The sequence below is a fragment of the Diadema setosum genome, chromosome 21 (genome assembly GCF_964275005.1).
Source record: "Diadema setosum chromosome 21, eeDiaSeto1, whole genome shotgun sequence".
Taxonomy (NCBI): Eukaryota; Metazoa; Echinodermata; class Echinoidea; order Diadematoida; family Diadematidae; genus Diadema; species Diadema setosum.
In genome coordinates this window covers 15,862,061-15,885,909 of record NC_092705.1, presented here as the reverse complement: position 1 = coordinate 15,885,909, position 23,849 = coordinate 15,862,061, and the positions used below count along the sequence as shown (strand labels likewise).

Sequence of the window (23,849 nt, the reverse complement as noted above, 5' to 3'; positions counted from 1 at the left end):
TTCTCATTTTCAGTTTTAAATTGCAAAATTGTCAACCTCATGAGGATACTTCAAAGAATAAAATGCATGATTACTGCAGATTATTGTCACAGCTACAACATACTTAAGTTTCAGAGGAAATGAAGCAAAATCAGCTGAGATAAAGGTGCTTAAACGTTGTCAAGTCAATGCATGGTTTCTAAAAAAATCACCTCCCATAGACATAACACGTAAACTTGTCCGATTTTGCGTCTTTACCTTTAAACACAATTTAAAGCATGATGACGTCATCAAATTTCAAAACTATGACATGGACTTGAAAGGCAAATGTTCAAAGTACAACATATCTGAATTTGGGATAATATTGAGCTTAAACAACAGAGATACGAGCAAATGAATGTCAGAAACAGTACCTTAAAAAATTTAATTCCACTTTTTTTATTTCAGATGATGATATGATGACGTCATAATGTATTCATGGAGATATTGATGCTTGAAACGTTATTTCCAATTCATATGTTTTTGTAATATGCAATAAAAACATAGGGTAACCAGACGTTTTAAAGAGCTATGGCGAAATAAACAAAGACATGTTTTTCGCTATATTTGCACATAGACGCGCACACGAAATTTCAACTTTGCCGCCAACGCATTCCTTTGTTATAGGTCAAAATTGATCGGAAATCAATGGATATTGTTGCCTAATGTATCAGGAATCCAAATCTGTCAAAAAATGTGCATTTTCATGTTGCTTACGCGCACTACGCGCGAAAATGTGCGGACGGACGCGAACGCGCGAAACGCTTAAAATTGTCTGAAACTTCGAGATTTCCCATTGGTAAGTTGTTTTGAGCCTGTTAAAAGTTTGACGCGCGCGTACGCGCGCGTAATAATGTCCTAGGTAATTAGCATTAAAATGTAAGATAGAGCGTGACCTGAACTTAATGTCCACCGAAAATGATACAGAAATTACCTTTATTTATGAAGTTATGATTGATCATGTAACATGGTCCGAAAATCACAAAATAGCGCCTAGATGACGTCATAGACATGTTACTGTCATGAAAACCTTATTGTGGCTAGATATTGTCATGAGACATGTTCCCTGAAAATGTCATGTCATTCTGTAATGTCACTCTTGAGATATTGATGACACAAAATTGTCCAGAAAGAAAGAAGAACGAGACATGAAAACTCGTCACATTGAGGACGAGTTAGGTGATACGCTTGTGGTCATCAGATGACAGTCATCTGTGATCGACAAAGAAAAGAATGTAATATAGGCACCTTAAAGTTATATTGAGCGTGCTTGCGAAACCGTTTTTGTAACCACTCGGCCACGGGTCATCCACGGAAATGGTAAGACAAAAAAAAAAAAAAAACAATGTATAGATATAACAGGGGGAAAGTCAATGCCCACTCAACTAACGTGGCCGTGTGAACATCTATTGCATTGCTAGACGGAAAAGCGGCCTTGTAACGACTGAGGTCGCTATGCCATTTCTGGCAACTTGGAAAAAATACGTCCCGCAGACATAAAACCTATAATCGGCTGGTTTTGATACCTTGCCTTTAATCATAATTTTCAGTGTAATGACGTCATCAAATTAATAAACAATGACATCGTCTTGAAAGACAATTGTTCAAAGGACAACACCTCAGTCGTCGTCATTACATACTATGATCGGTTTGACAAAGTCAACCTGCAAAAGTTTGCTGCAGTCGAAGCAATGTGGTCTCCAACACACAAAAAAGAGGGATATGGCGTGTGTGTGTGTCTGTGTGTGTGTATAGGTGCGTTTATATACGAACGTGATTTCTACATGGACGAATATGTAATACAAAGTTGAGGAAAAAAAACAGTAAATAGCTAAGTATTTTGTTTCGTGATCTTGTGGGGTTCGAACCCGCAACCTCACGTCTCTGAGACGTCGCCTTTAACCACCCGGCCATACGTCTCGACAAGAAAATATGAGGAACATTATGGACTTGAAAGACAGTTGTTCAATATATAACACATTCATCGTACGTTGTCAGTTTGCTATTGACATGACAATCTATCACACAAATATGAGGCAGGCATTAGTACCTGTATGAAATTATTATAGGCATGGTTATCAAATTCCCCTAAAATTTCCTTATAATTGCCTTATTTTTACACACAGTTATGCTATCCCTTTAAACTCGTCACAGTTTAATTAGAATCATTAACATCATACATTAGTACCATATTCAGTTCCATAGCTGATCACGTTTGCTAATTAAGATTAATTGTCTAGAATGTGTCATATGGCCAACCTGTATACACACGTATACACACACACACACACAATGCTAAATGTATGTATCAAACATCTGTAACACAACTTTGAACTTACTGTAGGAATTATCGCTGCACTTATCATTCATACTTTTTATCACTATCTGAAACTCCACAAAAACCACTAATTGAAAAATAATCATCAATACAGAAGACTGACTTAAAGGAATAATGCAAATACCTTTTTTACAATGTATAGCTTGTTACATGTGTAAATAAGCACAAAGTAACCACGACTACATTGTGTTACTGAATTGATATGAACAAATTTCATTTTGTTACAATATACTATATCAGTGTGAAAAGCCCAGCCTGCAAAATTTTGCAGCAGTCGAAGTAATGCAGTCTCCAACGCAAAACAAAGGTATACTGTGTGAGTGTGTGCGTATAGGTGTGTTTACATGCAAACGTGTTTTCTACATGGACGAAGGTGTAGTACTCCATTGAAGAAAAAAAAAGTAAAAAAAAAAAATAATTATTTTCTTTCGTGCTCTTGTGAGGATCGAACCCGTACGTGTGCAACCTCATGGTTTCTGAGACGACGCCTCTAACCGCTCGGCCATTCGTCTCGACGAGAAAATTAGAGGAACGTAAACTTATGTACGTGAAAGATGAATCAGGAATCGTTTGGTCCGCATTCCATTCTCATTTTCAGTTTTAAATTGCAAAATTGTCAACCTCATGAGGAGATTTCAAAACATAAAATGCATGATTACTGCAGATTATTGTCACAGCTACAACATACTTAAGTTTCAGAGGAAATGAAGCAAAATCAGCTGAGATAAAGGTGCTTAAACGTTGTCAAGTCAATGCATGGTTTCTAAAAAAATCACCTCCCATAGACATAACACGTAAACTTGTCCGATTTTGCGTCTTTACCTTTAAACACAATTTAAAGCATGATGACGTCATCAAATTTCAAAACTATGACATGGACTTGAAAGGCAAATGTTCAAAGTACAACATATCTGAATTTGGGATAATATTGAGCTTAAACAACAGAGATACGAGCAAATGAATGTCAGAAACAGTACCTTAAAAAATTTAATTCCACTTTTTTCATTTCAGATGATGATATGATGACGTCATAATGTATTCATGGAGATATTGATGCTTGAAACGTTATTTCCAATTCATATGTTTTTGTAATATGCAATAAAAACATAGGGTAACCAGACGTTTTAAAGAGCTATGGCGAAATAAACAAAGACATGTTTTTCGCTATATTTGCACATAGACGCGCACACGAAATTTCAACTTTGCCGCCAACGCATTCCTTTGTTATAGGTCAAAATTGATCGGAAATCAATGGATATTGTTGCTTAATGTATCAGGAATCCAAATCTGTCAAAAAATGTGCATTTTCATGTTGCTTACGCGCACTACGCGCGAAAATGTGCGGACGGACGCGAACGCGCGAAACGCTTAAAATTGTCTGAAACTTCGAGATTTCCCATTGGTAAGTTGTTTTGAGCCTTTTAAAAGTTTGACGCGCGCGTACGCGCGCGTAATAATGTCCTAGGTAATTAGCATTAAAATGTAAGATAGAGCGTGACCTGAACTTAATGTCCACCGAAAATGATACAGAAATGACCTTTATTTATGAAGTTATGATCGATCATGTAACATGGTCCGAAAATCACAAAATGGCGCCTAGATGACGTCATAGACATGTTACTGTCATGAAAACCTTATTGTGGCTAGATATTGTCATGAGACATGTTCCCTGAAAATGTCATGTCATTCTGTAATGTCACTCTTGAGATATTGATGACACAAAATTGTCCAGAAAGAAAGAAGAATAAAAAGAAACGAGATATGAAACTCGTCAGACTGACGAGTTAGGTGATACGCTTGGGGTTATCAGATGTCGGTCATCTGTGATCGACAAAGAAAAGAATGTGATATAGACACCTTGAAGTTATAATTGAGTTTGCATGCAAAACCGTTTCCCTAACCTCTCGGCCACGGGACATCCACGGAAATGGTAAGGCAAAAAAGAAATGTATAGATATTACAGGGAGAAAAGTCAATGCCCACTCAACCAACGTGGCCGCGTGAACATGTATTGCATTGCTAGACGGAAATGCGGCCTTGTAACTACTGATGTCGCTATGCCATTTCTGGCAACTTGGGAAAAATACGTGCCGTAAACATAAAACCTATAATCGGCTGGATTTGATACCTTGCCTTTAATCACAATTTTCAGTGTGATGACGTCATCAAAGTACAAAACAATGATGTGGTCTTGAAAGACAATTGTTCAAAGTACAACACCTTCGTCGTCGTCATTACATATTATGATCAGTTTGACAAAGTCAGCCTGCAAAATTTTGCAGCAGTCGAAGCAATATGGTCTCCAACACAAAAAAGAGGGATATGGTGTGTGTGTGTGTCTGTGTGTGTGTATAGGTGCGTTTATATACGAATGTGATTTCTACATGGACGATATATGTAATACAAAATTGAAGAAAAAAAAAAGTAAAATAGCTAAGTAATTTGTTTCGTGATCTTGTGGGGTTCGAACCCGCACGTGTGCAACCTCACGTCTCTGAGACGTCGCCTTTAACCACTCGGCCATACGTCTCGACGAGAAAAAAAAGAGGAACGTAAACTTATGTATGTGAAAGATGAATCAGGAATCGTTTTGTCCACATTCCATTCTCATTTTCAGTTTTAAACTGCAAAATTGTCAAACTAATAAGGAGATTTCAAAGAATAACATGCATGATTACTGCAGCTTATTGTCTCAGTTACCACACACTTAAGTTACAGAGGAAATGGAGCAAAATCATCTGAGATAAAGGTGCTTAAACGTTGTCAAGTTAATGCACATAAAAAAAAAAATCACCTCCCATAGAGATAACACGTAAACTTGTCTGATTTTGAGTCTTTACCTTTAATAACAATTTGAAGTATGATGGTAAGTCTTCTTGAACCAAGAGTGTGGAACGCAAGCTTCTACGTGAAAGATGAATCATGACGATCACCCGTGACCGACACATCTTCAAAGGGATCAGTTATTAGAAGTGGAAGCCCTCGTGCCAAGCATATTGTCTCAGCAATTCCAAAGCAATGATACCCTTACATTTATGCATACCATAATTTCCCTCTGAAATCAATGGTAGGTATATTCATGTACAATTGCTTGCCTTGTCCATAAACTTTGCTTTACAAACTTTCAGTGAAACGTGTCATAACATAATTCTGTAACTCCATTAGCAGGGATTGACTTCATAAAGAAAGATATATCAAATTGAACGCTTAGCGCGTATAACTAAGGGGGATTTTAGCCTGATGCTCTGTTCTTCACTGCTCAGATACCAACAACACTCATTACCTACGGCTACGTATAGAGAAACAGCCATGACGAAAATAAGTTATTCCTTTTCTTTGGCAGATAGACACACAACCCCTTTAAACCACACTATAATTGACATGGAGGGACATGAAAAAGTTCAGTACTACTACTGAACAGTGATGCCTTCTACTCATGTGGCACAAGATACCTCTATAGCAACATAAAACCTGTCTACAACTCCGTTATTGCGTCAAACAATAACATCCTGGAATTTCAAAGAGATGAGCGAGACGCCATACACCTGGCCTAGAGTTAATTCATTCAGTTGCCATTCCTGCTCCAGTTGAGTTATGCAAATTATTTTCCGACCTGTCTTGTGACAATATAACAGGAACAAACGTAGAGAAAAGGAAAGGGAAAAGGAAAGGTGGCAAGCGGGGCACTGTACCAAGGGCAATTTAAACAATACGTATGATAAATGAAGCAAATCCAACCTAGAGCCTCCGACAAAAAAAAAAGAGGAACTTGAGCGACTGTGTGTCGTGGGGTAGTATAATTGATAAGATAATACGATAAATGACATCGATCGGAATAAAGCTGAACTGCCAAAAGAAACACAAAGAAAGAGAGAGAAAAAAATGATAGCGTCCTGCGGGTCTCGAACATCTCGTCCTAAGGTAGTGCATAATGACCATGCAGCGCGCTAAGTGACTATAAAGCCACACGGCTGTACCGAAGATTGGATGTGAAATTTATCTTTAATCTTTTTTTATTTATATATATATATATATATATGTATATATATATATATATATTTATCTTAAATATTTATACCATATACAACATGAAAAAGTTCATTACTACTACTAAACAGTGATGCTTTCCATTCATGTGGCACAAGATACCTCTATAACAACATATAACCTGTCTACAACTTCGTTATTGGGTCAAACAATATAACAACCTGGAATTTCAAAGAGATGAGCGAGACGCCATACACCTGGACTAGAGTTAAGCAATTCAGCTCCCATTCCTGCAAGTTATTTAAACATACATGTTCCTACCTATCCTGTTACAGTATAACAATAAAAAATGAAGAGAAAAGGAAAGAGCAAACGAAAGGTGGCAAGCGGGACACTGTAACAAGGGGCAATTTACAACATTAAGTGTGACAAAATTAATGAAGCAAACCCAATCTCCAAACTCATACAAAACAAGGGAAATAGAGCAGCCGTGTTCACGGGTTACGTACACTTGATAAAGTAATACGATAAATGACATCGGAGTAAAGCTGAACTGCCGAAAAAAAAAAGAGAAAAAAAAAGAAGAAAGAACGGATAAAAGTCCTGCGGGAGTCGAACCTCTCGCCTTCCGGTATGGCGTTATGAACAACCAGCGCGCTAACCGATTATGCCACATGGCTGTCCTGAAGATCGAGTGCGAAACTTAAATCTAAATACTATCGTGACAGTGTTGACTTGTGATGGCGCTATTCAACTTCCCACAAGTGGCAGCGAGGATTCGATCAATATACAGTTGCAAAGAAAAATTGGGAATCGTTCCGTACAGATTGCATTCTCATTTTCAGTTTTAAATTGCAAAATTGTCAACCTGATGAGGAGATTTGAAAACATAAAATGCATGATTACTAAAGCTTGTTGTCTCAGCTACAACATATTTATATTTCAGAGGAAATGGAGTAAAATCAGATGAGGTAAAGGTGCTTAAACGTTGTCAAGTCAATGCATGGTTTAAAAAAAAATCACCTCCCATAGACATAACACGTAAACTTGTCTGATTTTGAGTCTTTACCTTTAATCACAATTTCTAGTATGATGACGTCATCATATTTCAAAACCATCACATGGCCTTGAAAGGCAAATGTTCAAAGTGCAACATATCTGAATTTGGGGTAATATTGAGCTTAAACAACAGGGATACGAGCAAATGAATGTCAGAAACAGTACCTCAAAAAAATCAATTCCACTTTTTTGATTTAAAATGACGATATGATGACGTCATCGCGTATTCCTGGCAATACTGATACTTGGAATGTTACTTACAATTCATATACTTTTGTAATATGCAATAAAAACATAGGGTAACCAGACGTTTTAAAGAGCTATGGCGAAATAAACAAAGACATGTTTTTCGCTATATTTGCACATAGACGCGCACACGAAATTTCAACTTTGCCGCCAACGCATTCCTTTGTTATAGGTCAAAATTGATCGGAAATCAATGGATATTGTTGCTTAATGTATCAGGAATCCAAATCTGTCAAAAAATGTGCATTTTCATGTTGCTTACGCGCACTACGCGCGAAAATGTGCGGACGGACGCGAACGCGCGAAACGCTTAAAATTGTCTGAAACTTCGAGATTTCCCATTGGTAAGTTGTTTTGAGCCTTTTAAAAGTTTGACGCGCGCGTACGCGCGCGTAATAATGTCCTAGGTAATTAGCATTAAAATGTAAGATAGAGCGTGACCTGAACTTAATGTCCACCGAAAATGATACAGAAATGACCTTTATTTATGAAGTTATGATCGATCATGTAACATGGTCCGAAAATCACAAAATGGCGCCTAGATGACGTCATAGACATGTTACTGTCATGAAAACCTTATTGTGGCTAGATATTGTCATGAGACATGTTCCCTGAAAATGTCATGTCATTCTGTAATGTCACTCTTGAGATATTGATGACACAAAATTGTCCAGAAAGAAAGAAGAATAAAAAGAAATAAAGAGAGATTTTGACAATCACAATAGGTGATACGCTGATAGCGTATCACCTAATAAAAAGAAACGAGACATGAAAACTCGTCACATTGAGGACGAGTTAGGTGATACGCTTGTGGTCATCAGATGACGGTCATCTGTGATCGACAAAGAAAAGAATGTGATATAGGCACCTTGAAGTTATATTGAACGTGCATGCGAAACCGTTTCTGTAACCACTCGGCCACGGGTCATCCACGGAAATGGTAAGACAAAAAAAAAAAAAGCAATGTGTAGATATAACAGGGGGAAAGTCAATGCCCACTCAACTAACGTGGCCTGGTGAACATCTATTGCATTGCTAGACGGAGAAGCGGCCCTGTAACGACTGAGGTCACTATGCCATTTCTGGCAACTTGGGAAAAATACGTCCCGCAGACATAAAACCTATAATCGGCTGGTTTTGATACCTTGCCTTTAATCACAATTTTCAGTGTAATGACGTCATCAAATTACAAAACAATGACATCGTCTTGAAAGACAATTGTTCAAAGTACAACACCTCAGTCGTCGTCATTACATACTATGATCGGTTTGACAAAGTCAACCTGCAAAATGTTGCTGCAGTCGAAGCAATGTGGTCTCCAACACACACAAAAAAGAGGGATATGGCGTGTGTGTGTGTCTGTGTGTGTGTATAGGTGCGTTTATATACGAACGTGATTTCTACATGGACGAATATGTAATACAAAATTGAAGAAAAAAAGTAAAATAAAAAAAAAATGTTTCGTGATCTTGTGGGGTTCGAACCCGCAATCTCACGTCTCTGAGACGGCGCCTTTAACCACTCGGCCATACGTCTCGACGAGAAAATATGGGGAACGTAAACTTATGTATGTGAAAGATACATGGGGAATCGTTTTGTCCACATTCCATTTTCATTTTCAGTTTTAAACTGCAAAATTGTCAATCTGATGAGGAGATTTCAAAGAATAAAATGCATGATTACTGCAGCTTATTGTCTCAGCTACAACATATTAAAGTTTCAGAGGAAATGAAGCAAAATCAGCTGAGATAAAGGTGCTTAAACGTTGTTAAGTCAATTGATGCTTTTAAAAAAAATCACCTCCCATAGACAATACACGTAAACTTGTCCGATTTTGCGTCTTTACCTTTAATCACAATTTAAGGTATGATGACGTCATCAAATATCAAAAGCATGACATGGACTTAAAAGGCAAATGTTCAAAGTACAACATATCTGAATTTGGGATAATATTGAGCTTAAACAACAGAGATATGAGCAAATGAATGTCAGAAACAGTACCTAAAAAAATTAATTCCACTTTTTTGATTTCAGATGACGATATGATGACGTCATATTGTAATTATGGAAATAATGATACTTGAAACGTTATTTTCAATTCATATGCTGTTGTAATATGCAATAAAAACATAGGGTCACCTGACGTTTTAAAGAGCTATGGCGAAATAAACAAAGACATGTTTTTTCACTATATTTGCACATAGATGCGCACGCGAAATTTCAACTTTGACGCCAGTGCATTGCTTTGTTATTTGTCAAAATCGATCAGAAATCAATGGATATTGTTACTCAAAGTATCAGGAATCCAAATCAGTCAAAAAATGTGCATTTTCATGTTACTGACGCGCTGTGCGCGCGAAAATGCGCGGACGGACGCGCACGCGCAAAATTGCTTGAAACGCTTAAAATTGTCTGAAACTTCGAGATTTCCCATTGGAAAGTTGTTTTGAGCCTTTTAAATGTTTGACGCGCGCTTACGCGTCCTAGATGACGTCCTAGGTAATTAGCATCAGAGAAAGAAAGATAGAGCGTGACCTGAACTTAATGTCCACAAAAACTGATACAGAAAGGACCTTTAGTTATGAAGTTATGATCGATCATGTAACATGGTCCGAAAATCACAAAATGGCGCCTAGATGACGTCATAGATACGCTACTGTCATGAAAACCTTATTGTGGCTAGATATTGTCATGAGACATGTTGACTGAAAATGTCATGTTACTCCGTAATGTCATTCTTGAGATATTGACGACACAAAATAGGCCAGAAAGAAAGAAGAACGAGACATGAAAACTCGTCACATTGAGGACGAGTTCGGTGATACGCTTGTGGTCATCAGATGACGGTCATCTGTGATCGACAAAGAAAAGAATGTGATATAGGCACCTTGAAGTTATATTGAGCGTGCATGCGAAACCGTTTCTGTAACCACTCGGCCACGGGTCATCCACGGAAATGGTAAGACAAAAAAAAAAAAAAAAAACAATGTATAGATATAACAGGGGGAAAGTCAATGCCCACTCAACTAACGTGGCCTGGTGAACATCTATTGCATTGCTAGACGGAGAAGCGGCCCTGTAACGACTGAGGTCTCTATGCCATTTCTGGCAACTTGGGAAAAATACGTCCCGCAGACATAAAACCTATAATCGGCTGGTTTTGATACCTTGCCTTTAATCACAATTTTCAGTGTAATGACGTCATCAAATTACAAAACAATGACATCGTCTTGAAAGACAATTGTTCAAAGTACAACACCTCAGTCGTCGTCATTACATACTATGATCGGTTTGACAAAGTCAACCTGCAAAATGTTGCTGCAGTCGAAGCAATGTGGTCTCCAACACACAAAAAAGAGGGATATGGCGTGTGTGTGTGTCTCTGTGTGTGTATATGTGCGTTTATATACGAACGTGATTTCTACATGGACGAATATGTAATACAAAATTGAAGAAAAAAAAGTAAAATAAAAAAAAAATGTTTCGTGATCTTGTGGGGTTCGAACCCGCAATCTCACGTCTCTGAGACGGCGCCTTTAACCACTCGGCCATACGTCTCGACGAGAAAATATGGGGAACGTAAACTTATGTATGTGAAAGATACATGGGGAATCGTTTTGTCCACATTCCATTTTCATTTTCAGTTTTAAACTGCAAAATTGTCAATCTGATGAGGAGATTTCAAAGAATAAAATGCATGATTACTGCAGCTTATTGTCTCAGCTACAACATATTAAAGTTTCAGAGGAAATGAAGCAAAATCAGCTGAGATAAAGGTGCCTAAACGTTGTTAAGTCAATTGATGCTTTAAAAAAAAATCACCTCCCATAGACAATACACGTAAACTTGTCCGATTTTGCGTCTTTACCTTTAATCACAATTTAAGGTATGATGACGTCATCAAATATCAAAAGCATGACATGGACTTAAAAGGCAAATGTTCAAAGTACAACATATCTGAATTTGGGATAATATTGAGCTTAAACAACAGAGATACGAGCAAATGAATGTCAGAAACAGTACCTTAAAAAAAATAATTCCACTTTTTTGATTTCAGATGACGATATGATGACGTCATATTGTAATTATGGAAATAATGATACTTGAAACGTTATTTTCAATTCATATGCTTTTGTAATATGCAATAAAAACATAGGGTCACCTGACGTTTTAAAGAGCTATGGCGAAATAAACAAAGACATGTTTTTTCACTATATTTGCACATAGATGCGCACGCGAAATTTCAACTTTGACGCCAGTGCATTGCTTTGTTATTTGTCAAAATCGATCAGAAATCAATGGATATTGTTACTCAAAGTACCAGGAATCCAGATCAGTCAAAAAATGTGCATTTTCATGTTACTGACGCGCTGTGCGCGCGAAAATGCGCGGACGGACGCGCACGCGCAAAATTGTTTGAAACGCTTAAAATTGTCTGAAACTTCGAGATTTCCCATTGGAAAGTTGTTTTGAGCCTTTTAAATGTTTGACGCGCGCTTACGCGTCCTAGATGACGTCCTAGGTAATTAGCATCAGAGAAAGAAAGATAGAGCGTGACCTGAACTTTATGTCCACAAAAACTGATACAGAAAGGACCTTTAGTTATGAAGTTATGATCGATCATGTAACATGGTCCGAAAATCACAAAATGGCGCCTAGATGACGTCATAGATACGTTACTGTCATGAAAACCTTATTGTGGCTAGATATTGTCATGAGACATGTTGACTGAAAATGTCATGTTACTCCGTAATGTCATTCTTGAGATATTGACGACACAAAATAGGCCAGAAAGAAAGAAGAACGAGACATGAAAACTCGTCACATTGAGGACGAGTTAGGTGATACGCTTGTGGTCATCAGATGACGGTCATCTGTGATCGACAAAGAAAAGAATGTGATATAGGCACCTTGAACTTATATTGAGCGTGCATGCGAAACCGTTTCTGTAACCACTCGGCCACGGGTCATCCACGGAAATGGTAAGACAAAAAAAAAAAAAACAATGTATAGATATAACAGGGGGAAAGTCAATGCCCACTCAACTAACGTGGCCTGGTGAACATCTATTGCATTGCTAGACGGAGAAGCGGCCCTGTAACGACTGAGGTCACTATGCCATTTCTGGCAACTTGGGAAAAATACGTCCCGCAGACATAAAACCTATAATCGGCTGGTTTTGATACCTTGCCTTTAATCATAATTTTCAGTGTAATGACGTCATCAAATTACAAAACAATGACATCGTCTTGAAAGACAATTGTTCAAAGTACAACACCTCAGTCGTCGTCATTACATACTATGATCGGTTTGACAAAGTCAACCTGCAAAATGTTGCTGCAGTCGAAGCAATGTGGTCTCCAACACACAAAAAAGAGGGATATGGCGTGTGTGTGTGTCTGTGTGTGTGTATAGGTGCGTTTATATACGAACGTGATTTCTACATGGACGAATATGAAATACAAAATTGAAGAAAAAAAGTAAAATAAAAAAAAAAATGTTTCGTGATCTTGTGGGGTTCGAACCCGCAATCTCACGTCTCTGAGACGGCGCCTTTAACCACTCGGCCATACGTCTCGACGAGAAAATATGGGGAACGTAAACTTATGTATGTGAAAGATACATGGGGAATCGTTTTGTCCACATTCCATTTTCATTTTCAGTTTTAAACTGCAAAATTGTCAATCTGATGAGGAGATTTCAAAGAATAAAATGCATGATTACTGCAGCTTATTGTCTCAGCTACAACATATTAAAGTTTCAGAGGAAATGAAGCAAAATCAGCTGAGATAAAGGTGCTTAAACGTTGTTAAGTCAATTGATGCTTTTAAAAAAAATCACCTCCCATAGACAATACACGTAAACTTGTCCGATTTTGCGTCTTTACCTTTAATCACAATTTAAGGTATGATGACGTCATCAAATATCAAAAGCATGACATGGACTTAAAAGGCAAATGTTCAAAGTACAACATATCTGAATTTGGGATAATATTGAGCTTAAACAACAGAGATACGAGCAAATGAATGTCAGAAACAGTACCTTAAAAAAATTAATTCCACTTTTTTGATTTCAGATGACGATATGATGACGTCATATTTTAATTATGGATATGATGATACTTAAAACGTTATTTTCAATTCATATGCTTTTGTAATATGCAATAAAAACATAGGGTCACCTGACGTTTTAAAGAGCTATGGCGAAATAAACAAAGACATGTTTTTTCACTATATTTGCACATAGATGCGCACGCGAAATTTCAACTTTGACGCCAGTGCATTGCTTTGTTATTTGTCAAAATCTATCAGAAATCAATGGATATTGTTACTCAAAGTATCAGGAATCCAGATCAGTCAAAAAATGTGCATTTTCATGTTACTGACGCGCTGTGCGCGCGAAAATGCGCGGACGGACGCGCACGCGCAAAATTGTTTGAAACGCTTAAAATTGTCTGAAACTTCGAGATTTCCCATTGGAAAGTTGTTTTGAGCCTTTTAAATGTTTGACGCGCGCTTACGCGTCCTAGATGACGTCCTAGGTAATTAGCATCTGAGAAAGAAAGATAGAGCGTGACCTGAACTTTATGTCCACAAAAACTGATACAGAAAGGACCTTTAGTTATGAAGTTATGATCGATCATGTAACATGGTCCGAAAATCACAAAATGGCGCCTAGATGACGTCATAGATACGTTACTGTCATGAAAACCTTATTGTGGCTAGATATTGTCATGAGACATGTTGACTGAAAATGTCATGTTACTCCGTAATGTCATTCTTGAGATATTGACGACACAAAATAGGCCAGAAAGAAAGAAGAATAAGAAAAAAGACAGATTTTGACAATCACAATAGGTGATACGCTGATAGCGTATCACCTAATAAGAAAAAAGACAGATTTTGACAATCACAATAGGTGATACGCTAAAAGCGTATCACCTAATAAGAAAAAAGACAGATTTTGACAATCACAATAGGTGATACGCTAAAAGCGTATCACCTAATAAAGAGAGATTTTGACAATCACAATAGGTGATACGCTGATAGCGTATCACCTAAAAAGAAATAAAGAGAGATTTTGACAATCACAATAGGTGATACGCTGATAGCGTATCACCTAACAAGAAATTTGTCACACAAAGCTTCAGCGTTCTTACCTGTAGCTGGTGAGTGACAAAGATCGTTGTTTTCCCGCGCAAAGCCTCCTTGATGCAGTGCTTGAAGATGTGTAGACCCACGTGTGCATCGACCGCGCTAAGCGGGTCGTCAAGGAGATAAATGTCACGGTCGGCGTAGAGGGCGCGTGCCAGGCTTATTCTCTGTTTTTGTCCCCCACTCAGGTTTATTCCGCGCTCACCAACCTGAGAAGAAATGAGACATCATGGCAGTTATGATATCTGTAAAACTTGTTACGTTGCTACCAAAGTAGCTGCAATATTTCAGCCTCAAGTGTTGCAAAGTGCCTTCTTCAACAGTGTTCAAAGGGGAAAACTCAGTACACGGCCGTTACTATGTAATTAAGCTAAACCTTACTTCTGTGCAATCGCCATGCGTCAGAATCTTGAAGTCAGGTCGAAGCGAACAGGCGAAGACGGCTTGGTGGTAGCGCGTGCTGTCGAAGGGGTGATTGAACACGATGTTGTCTCTCACGCTGGCGTTCATGATCCACGCCTGCTGTGAGGCATACGCGATGCTCCCCGCCCGCTCCACTTTGCCCTTCACGCAGTACATCTGGTTAAGAATTGCCGAGAGCAGCGAACTCTTCCCACTGCCCGTACTGCCGCATACTCCAATTAGTTTGCCCTTTCAAGAAACAAATATATTCCATATTTAATGAATGAAAATTAGACTAATACTTTATCCAGAATAAGATTCAGTGTCCACGAACTTACCACTTTTCGTAACTATTACTACAAAGATAAGAAAGTTGAGGACCAATGTTGATTTCTTTCGATATTCAATCAATTACCTATATGTCGGTTACGGCGTTCAAATCAAATAAAGGGCATATTATATGCCATCACTGGAACAACAAGAAGCACTTATGAATCTTTTGAAAAAAAAAAGTGGTAAACAACTGTGACGAACATCCTTAGATCTTTGGTTTGATGGTATTTGGCTTCAGTTGTTCGTGTTGAATACGTCTCAAGAAATATATTAGGGAGCTTTAGATTTTAGACGCGCGGACGTTCAAAGAGAAAAAAAAAACATGATCTGAGCGTGCGCATTAACTTGATCCGCGCTACTGCGCACGCTCAGATCATGTTTTTTTCTCCCTAATATCTAACTCTTAACCACGTACCAGGTAGCTCAACTACTAAATCCAGGGTCTAGATGCAAGAAACAGGAAAAAAAAAAAAAAAAAACCAACAACAACAACAACAAAGAAAAACACGTCATGATAGATAGGGTACAAAGCTGCTAATCGAGATACACAATAAAGGAGTCAAAATATTATGCAACATCAATCGGTATAAGTAGCAATGCGATTTGCATATTTTGTTCACGATGTGCATTTCACTATTATCGCGTTCTTCGTACTTTCGTACTACACAATCTTAACTTATTCATCTTACTCGTCTAGTTGCTTATCTGAAGCTTCTAATTCACTTAATATGTTTAACTATCAATCCTTCTTTCTCCCTTCCCCTTTATCTGTATACAAATCTATTCATTCGTATATTCAAATCCTTTCATTGCAGACTTACTGTAGGATCGTTTCGTTCCAGTCCATAAGCACAGGTGCACGTACCCTGCTTCAAAAAACAGAAAAGGCAACATACGAACAAAACGCGACGTGTAAGTGCATTCACATCCTGCGAAAGCAAACATCATCTTTGTTCCCTGTTGCTATGGCAACTTACCTTCTCCGCGGTGAGACTGATATCGCGGAGTTCCCATTTCGGTGACTTGATGAGGTCGAGCAGCGCGTCCTCGCTTTCATCTCGCCCCGACGACGACGCCCTTTCTCGTGCTTCCCTAGAAGCACTGGGCGACTGATGCCTCCGCCCCGCAGCCTCGTTGACCAGGTCGTCGTCATCGGAATGCTCGATGTCCCTTGGAGCTTCGGGGTCGGTCCACGTCAAAGAGGCATCGGTCACCTTAATAGCGATGTCTTTGTCGCCGGGCTGTTCGACCGTGACGGACGATTCCTTTTGCAGTAGAAGCGACTACAATGGCGGTGGAGGAGAAGAGAGATAATATGGTCGTCAGAATGGATTTTTCCTGATTGATTACGCCCAACGATATCAGCCTTCGTTCTACAGCCTGATTGCTTATAAGTATTCATGGCTTCCTTAGCATGCTTAGCAACAACTTAAAAACATATCACAACTCCTGATTCAAAATTCAAAATCAACTTACCAAAGGGGCCGTCTTTCTCTCTAGTTATTATTTTTCAAAACAGTTATCTACACACATCTCTGAGTAGGCCTGAAAGTCTTTCTTATACCAGTATCGTGACTATCTGGTTTGATCTATTCATCTTAAAAACGAAGATATTTCTTAATGTTTTCCGTGTCCAAATCAAATATTAGAAAGTGTATATGTTCAAACACAGGGCGCCCTCACCTTGATTCTCTTCGCGCCGATTTTTGACTCGACGAGTGGTTTCACGGCAGTTGGCAACATGTATAGACAAACGGACAGACCCATGAATAGACTCAACAAGGTGAAAGCCTTGAATGGAGAATACAAAAGAACAAAAATTGTGTGAACATTTCATATTGTGTTCAAGGCTCCCGATGTGCGATAGTCACCGCGTCTCAAATACAGCGAGTGCGTAAAGAGCAATGCCGCGCCATGTTCAACACAAGGCTGGCGCAAGCATCTATCAAACATTCCGCTGTAGAAAATACAATCTATATTGCTCATTGATTACAGTGCACTCCCGTTATAACGAACACGGTTAGAACGAAATTTCGGATACTAATACATCAAAGTAAAATTCATGTTCCAAAATTAGTATAGTATCTCTATACACTTTATGTCTATTTGGCTATAACGAAATTTCGACGTAACGAAAAAAAAAAAACAAAAAAACGACCCACACACACAACCCCCCCCCCAAAAAAAAACAAAAAACAAAACAAAACAAAACAAAACTGCAGGTCCCGATGACTTCGATTTAACTGGAGTAGGCCTACCTGTATGATAGGCCTGTTTCATATTTCATGATAAGTTAAATCACGATGTATATACATATACCTTTATTTTCACCACATCTTGTAAACCGAATATGTATTTTTATGGAAAATTCTGTTCACTAAAAAGCTGCAAAAAACAAAACAAAACAAAACAAAACACACACACTAAATAAAAGTTTTTAACCTCAATAAATAAACTCAAGTAATGGTAGAAGTATCATCAAAATTGGACATGACGTAAGATATTTATAGCATTTTGCCGTTTCACACACCTTCATCCGTAGTGACATTAGTCGCGACCATATGCGCAAATTAAATGATATGATGATGTCATCGCCTCTTCCGTTGGATTGTGCGAAAAAGCAAATGGAAAAATTATGTCTCTCGTCAATAACTTAACATACAAACCTTTCACCTAGAAATAACTATTGCTTTGCTACTGCAACAAGACTTTTTTTTTGTTTTTAATTCATGCAAAAATAGCAAATTGAGTTAAGCTTTTTCAGGACGTCGATGGGAGACTTGTGAAGCTATGACGTCATCATCTCATCTAATTTGCATTTATGGTTGCTGATTATATCATTCTTTCTTGAAGACGTGTGCAATTTTAGGTCTTATTTTTAATAAAATCACTACAGTATGTTCATTTGATTTTACAACTTCCCCCACGGGGAAGGGGGGAAGGGAGGGGAAGGGTAGAGGGGAGAGAGAGGGAGGGGGGAGGGGGAGGGGGAGGGGGAGGGGGTGATTAACGGGAATATCGATTCCATTTGATTGTATATCGATTTTATTTGGGTACATATTGATGTGTTAAATATTTCTCTGTATGAAGCACCGTTACCGTGCCGCTGAAAGTACAGCTCCATTTAATATAAATACTTTTTTTTTTTTTTATGAATGCGCTGTCATGTTAAAAGGACAGATCCATTTGATTTTAATGAAAGCAAGTAAGCAGTGTATGTTGTTGTTGTTTTTTTCTCGGTGAATTGTATTTCCTTTGCTAATGCACTGTTCCTGCTGAAGTACAGCTTGGTTTGATTTCATTATAATTGTGTTTTGTTAAATCGTGAATTCTGTAATATATATGATTCGATTTATCATGAAATTGTATTGAATATGGAATCAATAAAAGATTATGGAGAAAAAAAAAAGTTATTGACGCCGTTTTGAAAGGAGTGAATCTGCACTTTAAGAACTGCAGACACGGGCATCACACGTCTGTGCTTACATTCATACTGCCTCGACTGATCATAAAACTCAGCCATAACGAAATGTCCTCGTTCGCAACTTTTATTTGCGACATCATGCACGCAAACACGTTTATCGGACTGTTTATTAATCTATGAAAATAATGATAATTCTTGCCCAGAATGATTCTAGATGAGTCATTTCAGTGGCGCTGAGCATACGGACGATATTTTCATTACCAGAATGTGATCCCATGTAAACATAATACGGCAGATAAAATTCTGAAGCGACACATAGATTTATGTGAACATGAAGGTACCAGGCAAAATTGTATTCCAAGATACCCTCCTTATTTGAGCAAAATAGTTATAGCTCCTTGTTGCCCCTAATCAAGTACGTATATGACTCATTTTTTCGTTGTTTCTTTTTATCCCACTCCAAATGAGCCCGTTCAATATACCCAATGTAGAGTGATAATTTCCTTGTTCCCTACTGATCATTTTATTGCAATAAAAGTTCACGTCAGGTCATATTATATGAACGTCTATTTCCCTGATTCACACATTATTCAATTTCAGTGTGAGCGTCGAAAGCGATGGTAGTGAGGATATGGGTTACAAGTGTATCTCAGAATCGGTGGGTTAAACAAGGTAAGATTTATACTCAGAATCTTTTAAGGCAACTTAGAATCTTTTAAGGCAACGTACACGATCTTATATAGCATTATTACATCGGATACGTTAGATTGCGTTTATTTTGGTTAAAAAGGACAGGCAAGAAACATATCTTTTCTTAACATACAACCGAAATCAATTATCTATCTGCCATTACTTTTACATTTGATTTCAAGCATATAAAACGTCGTAAAGTACTAGTGTGATAATACGCATATGCAGTAGACATTGTGACATGGACATGCTTTAATGCTTGCTTTCACAAATAAACAATATAGATGACTGTAAGGCCCACTTTCATCGATAATAGGTATTCTAGAATGATAAAATCTCACGGTATTAACTATAGGTCCTGTAACAATCTGAAACAGATCACATAAAACTGTGAAATATATCTACACGTATTATACAGTATATATATATTTTTTTTTCATCAAACCTTATGATTATATTCCTTACAAATCACTGCTAATATGATTTTATTGAATGTATTAGTCTGTTAGTACTTTGTATTTGTCTTACCTTTTGTTGAGTTCAATTGAAATGAATTACATACGCGTCGATTTATTTGTTTGACTTGACAATTCCCTGATTTGATGATGCACAGATCATCGTCGTCTTTATTTCATCTCTCTGTCTACACTATTGCATAATTTCCCGTCATTTCATAACTTTTTGTTTTGTTGTTGATTGATAAATATAATGAATTGTGATGAATTATGAATTTGTAATGACGTATGTGTTTACTGTATTGTGAGTGTAAACTATGCTTGTATAATTGTGTATATATTGAAAATTGTATTTATTCATATATAAATTTGATATTAGATATTGGAATTAAATATTATGTGTACATGTACATGAATATATGCATGTATGTATGTATGTATGTATGTATGTATGTATGTCTGTAGGCCCTATATATTCCTTTGTGTACGCTCATATGTCAACAAGAAGAATTTCCTAAATGGACAATAAATGAATCTGAATCTGAATCTGAATCGCCTCCCCCCCCCCCATCCCCAATCAGCTCTCTTCACTGTCACCTAAGAACCTTATCAGTTTGGATGGATGGGCCTGTTCATGAATTTCATTCCTGACGGAGCACCAACTATATAAGGCGTGTAAACTTGATGTCAAGTATTGCAATGTGTAGTACTGGAATGTATTAGTTAGTAACAGGACTGAACAATCTTTCGTTACGCAGTCATCTGGGACAAATTTTCGGATAATGTGTGAATGCATCAGTAAACGAACCCTCTATAATCTAAGACAAAGACTAGCTCATGTATCGAAAATTTAGGAAAACACGCCACAGGACGTCAATGTAAAACGAGTCTCACAGAATGCAACCTCATTTACCAAATAGTGACCACAGATATCGTAGTGAGATATTTAGTGAATGGAAACGAAGAAGATACATTCAGTACTTGCTGCTCAACTGAATAACAATTTGAGCTCAAGTAGACACATATTCTTTAAATGCTGCAAGTCATCTTTACGAATGCCGGGGAATACCACGTTTCATAAAAATGTAATGTCAGTAATGTTATCGTGCAGTCATATATCATAATCGTCTCTTATACGGTCCAGTTCTGTAAGCTTCCACCTCTGCCCGCTCTCTTCTCCATAACGGCATGACATTCATACCTACCTGGGCTGACGTCAGCTCGTAACCTAGCGACGCGTGGACGGCAACAGTAGCTAGAGTCCCCAAGGGAGCGATAAGGAAAGATCCCGAAACGGACATCGTCTGAAGATTGCCCGATTTTTGGAGAATCGACTCCTCCGATTTGCGAATGCCTGCCGATACGAAAACGAGCGATTCCGAAAGAAATTTTTGGCACAACTCTTTTTCATGATTTTATATTTTTTCTTCAGTTTCTTTTTTTTTTAATCCATCACCATGAAATCACGCAAGACAATGACAACTTCTTGACTGTGATTAATTGTTTATGTGTCCGAACAATGTGCTAGATATTTTGTTAACATATCTGCACGTCCTTCAGTGAACATACTGATGACGTGTCCAGTAACTTTATTACGATAAACAGGATGGATGCGCAAATGAGTACCACTTGCGCCCAAAGGCATTCAAACATTGTTATCAATCCCCCGCGAAATATTACCGGTAATTAAATATGATCGCAGCTTATCGCGGTAAATGTAATATCAGACACTCCACCTCCTCAAGTTTGACTGTACACTGTGTTGTGCCAGTATGGCAAAACTAACAAATGCCATATTTGGTTACAATGCTTATGTTTCGATGCATAATTAAAGTTAAATAACCTTATCAATAATTTCAACGTCAAATTGAGAAACGTGGACTTAGAGCTTGCTCGTGCCACACTAACATCCCAAAGTAGTATATGTCACTGTGAAGTCTGTCTGCAACTTTGACATTGGGACCGAATTGCGAATTTAAAAAAAAAAAATACTCCTTATGCCTAGACCAAAGACTAGGTCGTTGTTTTCTAGACGGATCTTAATGGAGCATACCTGAGATTGTTCGTGTGAAAGGTTGTTCCCAGGCGTACATCTTGACCAGTTGAACGCACGTTAATAGTTCGTTCATTAGACGAACTCGTTTGTCTGTGAGGCTGACACCCTTCTGCCTTAGCCGAGCTGTCAATTTGGCTATCACGATCTGAAAAGAGTGTAGAAGGGACGATGACATAAGCAAAATATGATGATAATGATAATAATAATGATAATAATAATAATAATAATAATAATAATAATAATAATAATAATAATAATAATAATAATAATAATAAAATAATAATAATAATAACAACAATATTAATTATAATAATGAATTAACAGTAATTACGATATACTAAAGTACAATGAAAAATCTGTAGTCTTTTTTTCTATGAAAACAAAATTGATGATAGCAAAAATGATAGCAATAATAAACAAGGAAAAGTAGAAATTACGCGGTGCGTAATATATGTCCCCGCCGGAAGTAGCATTTAGTAGCAAAATGTACAATATAGGTAAAAAGATCAAGGTCAAAGGTCAAGAAGTCAAAGATCAAAATTCTGTGTAGAAGTTTTGAAGCCCTCACCTAGTGCCAACACATAAAGCAAACGGAATTGAAATCGGGTTAGAAATGGCGAAGGAGTAGCATTTTGTAGCAAAATGTACAATATAGGTCAAAAATCAAGGTCAAAGGTCAAAGAAGTCAAAGGTCAAAATTCTGTGTAGAAGTTTTGAAGCCCTCACCTAGTGCCATCACATAAAGCAAACGGAATCGAAATCGGGTTAGAAATGGCGAAGGAGTAGCATTTTGTAAGCAATGTACAATATAGGTCAAAAATCAAGGTCAAAGGTCAAAGAGGTCAAAGGTCAAAATTCTTTGTAGAAGTTTTGAAGCCCCACCTAGTGCCATCACATAAAGCAAACGGAATCGAAATCGGGTTAGAAATGGCGAAGGAGTAGCATTTTGTAGCAAAATGTACAATACAGGTCAAAAATCAAGGTCAAAGGTCAAAGAAGTCAAAGGTCAAAATTCTGTGTAGAAATTTTGAAGCCCTCACCTAGAGTCATCACATAAAACAAACGGAATCAAAATCGGGTTAGAAATGGCGAAGGAGTAGCATTTTGTAGCAAAATGTACAATATAGGTAAAAAATCAAGGTCAAAGGTCAAAGAAGTCAAAGGTCAAAATTCTGTATAGAAGTTTTGAAGCCCTCACCTAGTGCCATCACATAAAGCAAACGGAATCGAAATCGGTTTAGAAATGGCGAAGGAGTAGCATTTTGAAGCAAAATGTACAATATAGGTCAAAGGTCACAACTGAAATTCTGCGTAGAAGTTTCAAAGCTCCCATGTAGTGCTATCATATAAAGCAAACAGAATCAAAATTGGCTCATATTTGACAGAGAAGTAGCAAATTGAACATTTTGATCACACACGGACGCACAGACGGACACACGGACACACACACGTACGGAGCCCGTTTCATAGTCCCCTGCTCGAACTCGTTCGGCGGGAATAACAGTTTTCTTCTTTTACTGGGGCATAGACCATTGGAAGTTCAATGTGTATAGGCACTATAACTACCTGAAGATTCTGCCATCGTTGTAACACAAGGATTGCTTTATAGGCCCCAGTTTGACTGCTTCTTTATCCAGAGAAACAAAAACATACATACTTGGAGGGATTTAAACTCAGCCTCTCCAAT

General features: G+C 37.8%; 1 pseudogene; it reads right to left on the bottom strand.

Annotated features, from left to right (window-relative positions):
* LOC140244354 (ATP-binding cassette sub-family C member 12-like) overlaps positions 1 to 23,849 on the bottom strand; it is a 126,575-nt pseudogene that overhangs the window by 67,369 nt on the left and 35,357 nt on the right.